Here is a 7732-nt window from a genome sequence, read left to right on the forward strand (position 1 = left end):
TATCAGAGCGGGAGGTAAATAACCCTGGCTGGGTCCTGTCTGAGAGCAGACCTGTCTCTGCTGTGGGCGCGCTCCAGTTTGGAGGAAACAACATGCACACTGCACGCTATGTGGGGAGAATGTGAAAGCGCTTGCTGCCATGGCAACAAGGCAGCTCCACAGTCTCCAGTCCCCATTAAGAAAGATGGGTGGCAACGTGGCTGTAGCTCAATGGTGGTGTAGCATGACACGCTGAAAGAGCCTATTGAAAGCCAGTGAATTCAGCAGTTAATGAAAAGAGCAAAGGGACAGCAAATCCACCCGGCAGGTGATACTGACCTCACCTCTCTATTTGGGTGCGTGCACTTGTGAGAGGTGTGTGAATATTACATCTACTCAGTTTCACTATTTTGATCAGTAGACTTTGGGCTTGAAATCTGTGAGAGATCATTATCAAATTCCATCTTTAATTACAACAGAGCGACTGTTGAGTAGTGACGAGAGTTCAACGTGACCTTGAGCAGAGTCCTTGGATTAAATGTCCAGAGATGAAATGAATCAGGAGTAAGTATAGGGTTTAAGCTCCAAGACCATAAAATTATCATTTAATTTTTGAATAAGTTAATGAAGACGCTGTCTTATTTATTTTAAATAAAAAAAATGTTTGGATTATTTGAAGTGAGGTTGTATGAGGTCCTTATTGATAGTCAGCACATGTAGTGATAGAAGCGAAGTAATATGTTCTGTAATGCAGAACATATTTTAGCCACTTAAAAAGGTCCAGCTAATAAAAAGAAATAGTTAATGTGCACACTACATTTAGACTATTTTCACTGCTTTACTTTTCCATCAGACAAACTTTTCTGCCTGTACACCGCTGTTATTTAAGCCAAATCTCAATCTCTCCAAACCAGCTAAACTAAAAAGGTGAAATCAGTAATCTTACCTCGCAGAACACTGGAGTTGCTGGTCGACAACTGCCTTGATTTATTGGTTTGTTTGCTTTATTGCGTGACTGTAGTGAATCCGACCTATCCTTTTAAAATGCAGAAGTCACACATTAACGGCAACAAACTAACAGATCGAGGCAGTGGTAGAACAGCAACTCCTGTGTTCTCAAAGGTGAAATGACTGATTTCAAGCGCAGTGTTTAGTTGGATTGCAGACAGTGATATTTGGCTTATTACATAACGCCAGTTTCCTGTCAGAAAAGGCTGTCTTATTGCTAAGTAAAGCAGTGAAAATATTCCAAATATAGTGTTCACTTGGAGTGGTATTGATTTTTTTTTTGTCTAAAATAGATTTTGTTGTTGACTCTGTCCACAGTAGTAGGTACATTGCTTAGTTTCTGTGCTGTTGCCCCTCCCTGCCTCTCAAAACTGGAGGCGTGCCAACCACCATTTACTGCAGGTAATTCACTGACTATTGATAAATACCTCATACAACCCCACTTCAGATAATTCAAACTATCCCTTTAAGGTTGATGTCAACGTCCTTCAGTCCAAGAAATGGTCGTGCAAAAGCCTGTGAAAATGGACTGTGATATAATCTATTCCTTTCAACTTGTGCGTGTCATTTCACATCAGAAAGACCAAGTTTGGAAATCTTTTGTTTATTCAGGGTCTGAATGTTTTCACCATACAAAACAAGTGCAATGTGATTCATAGTTGAGGCACTGGCTGCTCGGTGAGAGGAAGTACAGCGACTATTTGATCAACCTTTTACGTCAAAAATGAAACTATTATCACTTTCATCGCACAAACAATTGTTTTTCATCGACCACGACAAGACATTTTCTGTCCTCAGAGTGCTACATTTTGTATTTATGTTACTAAGGATAATATTGCTCTCTCGTGACTGCAGACAGTTCATTCACACGTCACTTTTTTCTGTTAAATGGTTGTGGTTTTACTGAAGGACACCATTAAATTGAAGTCTTTAACTCTGTTACATGTAGATACTGTGCATGTGGTGAGAGCCAAATTCAGCAGAACAAAACAGATTTCATCCTGAGTCCAAGTGCCAAGACTCTTTTCATTCAGCTGAAAATAGCAAGCCACTGCTTACGCACATCTCCAGAACATAGTTTAGGCAACTAAAGGACTGGGTGGGGGTGATTTGTGGAGGAGGAATACAGCCAGCCACTGAGGCAACTCAGTTTGTTCAAATAAACACATGAACCAAATAAACCAGAAAGACGCCAAATCATGTAAAAGAAAAAAAAAACTGAGCAAAGCCAGAAAGCAAAGTTTCCGTTGATTTTTAATTATAGTTTCCAAAGATGTCCACCAGAGATTTGTTGGGTGTTTCAACACACAACACAGGAAAAAAATGAGCCAAGAAAATTATCTTCATAATATTAGATTTGATAACATATATGTCATTAAGTTACAAGCAATCAACATGATGTTTCTTCTGTAAGTTTCCCATTTGGATTTTCTAGCCAGGAACCATCATTTGAATGACCTCAGTGACCTCAGTGAAAGCCTGCCCACTCCTCCCACTGTGGTGTGGGTGACATACCAGATTCACACAACAGAGGGCAGTATACAGACTTCTTGCATGCTTTGTATTGATTTTTATAGTGCAAAGATCTGTTTAAATAACTGTTTATCTCAACATTACGCTAATACTTGTCTGCGGCTACTCCCTGATGAAAACATGTTCCTTTTTTCACATTTTATTCTTTATTTCCAAGATATTCTTCCATGCACATTGTCTCTGTGTTTTAAGAAACTGTAAAATAATGATATTCAGAAATCAATACATGGTGAATGAGAAGAGTTTTTCCAGCTTGGATTCCAACAAACAAACAAACATCTCTTCTTTATATACGGTACCACACCATGCTTTAACTCTTCCAACCACTCCCAAGATGATTAAATGTAAAATAATTACAAATTTTGTAAAAAGCAGAGGTAACATTTCATCCAATATGACATTTAAAGTTGTTTGTAAAGTCAATATTTCATTTCCTCAGTATAGTATTTCATATATATTTCTATGTATAAAAAAGAGGCACTGGCAGACAACCAAAGAATCATATCAGAGAGGCCGACAACACTACCTGCCTACGCTGAGTCATGACTGAATTTAAGGCTCTCAGTCAACTGTGTAAAAAATGTTAGACTTCATATTAAACCCAGGAAAGATTGAGATGCACTCATAAAAAGGACATGTCAGGAATACAAATTATGTCCTTTTTTAACTTATTAAATACATTTAAATGTGTAATTTAAAGGTAAATGGTTATAGCTTAATAATATTAAACACATAAATAATGTCAGAAGCTGTTAGTGCTACTCGTCAAGTTAGCTCTTCTGCTCCTTTTTTGTCCAGTATGATTATATTTAGCTACTGCTAATATTATGTATGTGGTATAACACAATTATTTGACTCCTGGTTGAAAATAAAGAAAAAAGGTCAAATTAAAACACATAATTTCAATGATCAGTTATATTTTAAAATCACCATGTCAACACAATACATCATCAGGTGCAGATAAATGCGTTGCAGATGCAGTGAAACAAAATGAATCAGACCCTGAGCCAGTGAAAATGTGTGGTGAGGAAATATAACCACATTAAACACACGTTACATTTGAATTCATAATGGCAAACAGTGATGCTGAGCCAAAAGTACGGTGTGATAAATGTGGTGAAATCCTGTCACAGCCACATTGTCTGCTCCTTTTTATGTCAAGTTTTTTTTTTTTTTTTCATTTATTTGTGAAGGTTGTCCTCAGATTTTTTTTTCACTCAGGAGTTAAGTTACCTACAGTTGAAAACCCCTGGTATAACTCAGTTACTGAGATGTTATTGCATCAAAAGTGATTTTTTCAATCACTAAACAGGAAAAAGATGGTTCAGCCAGTACCTCCCAAACTTAGACCTGTTTTAATTGGGTCGACATGCCATATTTCCTCAAGCAGTGACAGGCAGCAGCTTTCAGTAAAGTCAGCCCTTCAATGGCATTAAACACATGGAACAAGTACTTTAAAACACAGTAAAATACAGCTGGAATCAGGAATATAAACAGCTATCTCACTAATGGTTAAAACTAAACCAGCACAAAAAAATGACAATTATGCTACAAACCTACACCACCATGCTCTGAACAGAATTCATGATGTATTTTTGTAAGTTTGGGTCCTAGAGAAGTGCACCATTTCTTGGTTATTTTTGGTTATTGCAAATTTTTCATGCTTATGTTCCCCCCATATTTAGTAATTTCCATGCCATTATGGTGTTTATATAGTATGACAAATGTGGAAGAGTAAAATTTGGGGTTTAACTCTTTGACAAGTGACAACATTTGAGCACTGATGATTAAAATGTCTTTTGACATCACTATATCAGGCAAAGTGTGAATTTAATATACCTCTTTCATTCTGTGCTTTGTCTCTTTGTTTTTTCCCTGACATCTTTAATATACATTGGATGTATTTTGTTGATTATTTTGTAAATAATGCAGCTGTTGCCAGGCAAATATATTCAGCACCTCCTTTGTCCAAATCAGTCGTGAAGAGGAAACAGGCACAGTCTCTCTAGACGTGAGGGAGACTGCAGTGACTAAGTCTGAAGTGGACAAGTAGCTTTCAAATGATAACAGGCAGGAGGCAAACATTTTTTTTAGGCGATTTCCACCTTTCAGCTTCTCTTCCAACATGTATGTGCAGCAAATGTACATCAGACACTGTGTTACCCTAAGGCAACATTTTCTAAGAGAAAGAGATCTCTGCAGTAACCAATGCAGCCTTCATGGTTGTCTTGACAACTCAAGCTTCTCACAGCCTTAAGCAGAAATCTACTGTTTTCAAAAACACAAATACACAGAAACATAATGTTATGTCATAGAGACTAGTATGAAGGCTGTTCTGATCTCTGTCAACACACACACACACACACACACACACACACACACACACACACACACACACACACACGGTCTCTCTTTATCCTTCTACATCAATGAGTTTGTACTCGCCTCATATTCACATCTATTTTTATACCAAAATGAACTCCGGCACAGGCTGCTTACTACTCTGGAAAATGAGTTTATTCATATCATACTCACTCTTGTTTGTTCACTTCGCTGGAAATGACTTCATTCATAATTTATTGCCATTATAAATGGCAGTACATCCAAATGACACAGCGATGTGAAGCCCACATCCAATAAAAATTGGCTTAGGGACTGTATGAAAATTACTGTGGTGAGGAGTGAAGCTGAACGTAACTTCATGAACTTAATGATTCACATTTTAAAAAAGCAAAGTCCTGCCAAGTTTCATTAAAATGTGATCCCTTACTTGACTTACATGAAAACTGCAACACTTCCTCCCTGATATCTCAATATAATATAACAATAATTTAAAAAAAAAATATGCACCAGATTTCACATTAGACATTATGGCAAGTATAGAATAGTGTGTCCCAGACACTTTAGCTATTAACTGGACTGCAGTGGCCCTGAGAGGAAAACACATGCAAATACTAAACACAGTCAAATACAGAATTGCTACAAGTAGCACAGTGGACAATGGAAACTGATTCCAAGGGACACTAAAAAGGGATGAACACATCTGGACATGGCAGAGACCATAGACATATATACATCAATACCACACTGGGATTGTACGTCAATGCTGTCTGCATATTGGACAGGGTAGACTGACCTGTGGACAAATATAAATAAACAGGGGAGCTGTTTTTCCTGAGTAAAAAGCACTATATATTTCTCAACCGATCTCAGTGAATAATGTTATATTCAAGAGATTATGATCTACACTGAGTTAGAAGAAGACATTTTTTTCATAACTTTCTCCGTGCAGATCATGGATTTTAAATGGATCATAGATCCTGTAGTGACAATCCGAAACAGTCAATACGGCATCTACATATAATATATCTATGGCTGGGACATGCTTGTTGTCCCACCTTTTCCAACACCACTTACAGACAACCACTTACTCACAAACTATGGCAACAACAACCATGTCCCAGCCATGTGCATCACCATTGTTGTCATCTGAGCTACTTGTTTTGTGTATTTGCAGCGTGTTTCTCTACTTATTTTTAATTTTTCTAAATGTTTTCTTACAGTTAAAGTAGAATTAATAGCAGGGGCGTTTCCAGACTCAGAGTGGCCCAAGTGGGGTAATAACATGACATGCAGCCTGTGCATGTGTTTACTCACACACACAGATTAATGTGCCATTTCTCATATCTACTTTTATCACAAACATTTAAGTATCTTACAAATGTTTCAGGTTGGTAAACCATCCTGAGCAGAGCAAAATAATAAACAAGTAAGAAAATAAGGGAGGAGTGCAGGGTCTCTGCAGACGCAGGCGCCACTACACTCCTCTGGTGGGTCGTGGGTGATGATTGAGAGGTGATTATTATCTATGCATTGCCTTCCCCTGCTCTTCCAAAAAACTCACACTAGGCTATACCTTCAGCAAAAAGAAAATTTACATAACACTCCACTCACTACACCCTACAATAATTTTCATACAGTTCCTTATAGATAAAAATGCGCCTCCTGTAAGGCAATATTTAAGACTTTGCTCAGATCACTAAATATTGTTCATGCATGTAAATGGTATTATTACTATGATTTATATGTGAGTCTGTGTTGCTCTCATCCTCCTGACATCTCTCGTGTTAGAGCAGGCATTTGTATCGCTACCCAGTCAACAGGTCTCCTCTTCATCAGCAGCCCTCTCCACTCTGGCAGAACCCAGCCAGCCTGTAATTACTGACTCCACTTGAGAGGAATACCAACAGGCACAGACACACAACAACAACACTGAGCAGCATCTCTCTCCACAGCACGTTTCCACGACTTCAAAACACCTGGAGCCTGCTGCTGTGTGTGCGAACAGCAGCAGCCAGCTGCCATTTTGGAACCTCTGATGAACAAATAACGACTTTAAGGACACAAATTGTGTCATTCACAGAGAATATTTTAGTACATTTGAGCGCAGACTGTTTACCTTGTCTCTGTGGCCTGTACGTGGCTCTGTGCAGACACAGACACATGGCTGTCAGAGAAAGCTGTGAGCCCTCCATGCTGCCTGTAGATGACTCTCTTGTTATAAGAGCCAGAGAGGGTGGCAGGAGCTCAGGCTGGACACCTCACCAGCTCTACACCGTATGGCAGGCCATGTGGCAGCAAGGAACCAGATCTGTCAAGCATGGCCTCAAAAAAAACAGACAAAAAAAAAGAGAAGAAATGATGCGAATTAAACACACTAATGATAACTGATAGATTAGCTGAAGATAAGATAAGACATGATAGGATAAGATAAAACTATATGAATGCCAAAGGTAATTCTTGTGCCTGAGATTGCCCCAAAACAACAGTAACATAGCATAAGAAGTAACATAATAACAATAGAGTATTAAATATAAAGTGATATCTAAAATATAAAGTGTGGATTAAATGCAAAAGACAGCACCTAATAAAATAACAATAGAAGTAAGATAAGTTAAGTAAAAACAAATTAAATTAAAATACACTAAAAAGAAAGAGTAGTAACAAAAAGTAGTGTAATGAAATAATAAATAGATAAATAGAATTAGTATAATTTTGCAATTGTAATCATTATACAATATATAATAATGAAGAGTAATATTGCACATGATAATGAACCTGGTGGGGGATGGATTGTTTGTAAAAAAAAGTACCACACTTGGAATCGTATTTATGGACATTAAATTATTGGTCTTTTAATAAGCGATTGCTA

The sequence above is a fragment of the Lutjanus erythropterus genome, chromosome 9 (assembly GCF_056507025.1).
Source record: "Lutjanus erythropterus isolate fLutEry1 chromosome 9, fLutEry1.hap2, whole genome shotgun sequence".
NCBI classification, from domain to species: Eukaryota; Metazoa; Chordata; class Actinopteri; order Lutjaniformes; family Lutjanidae; genus Lutjanus; species Lutjanus erythropterus.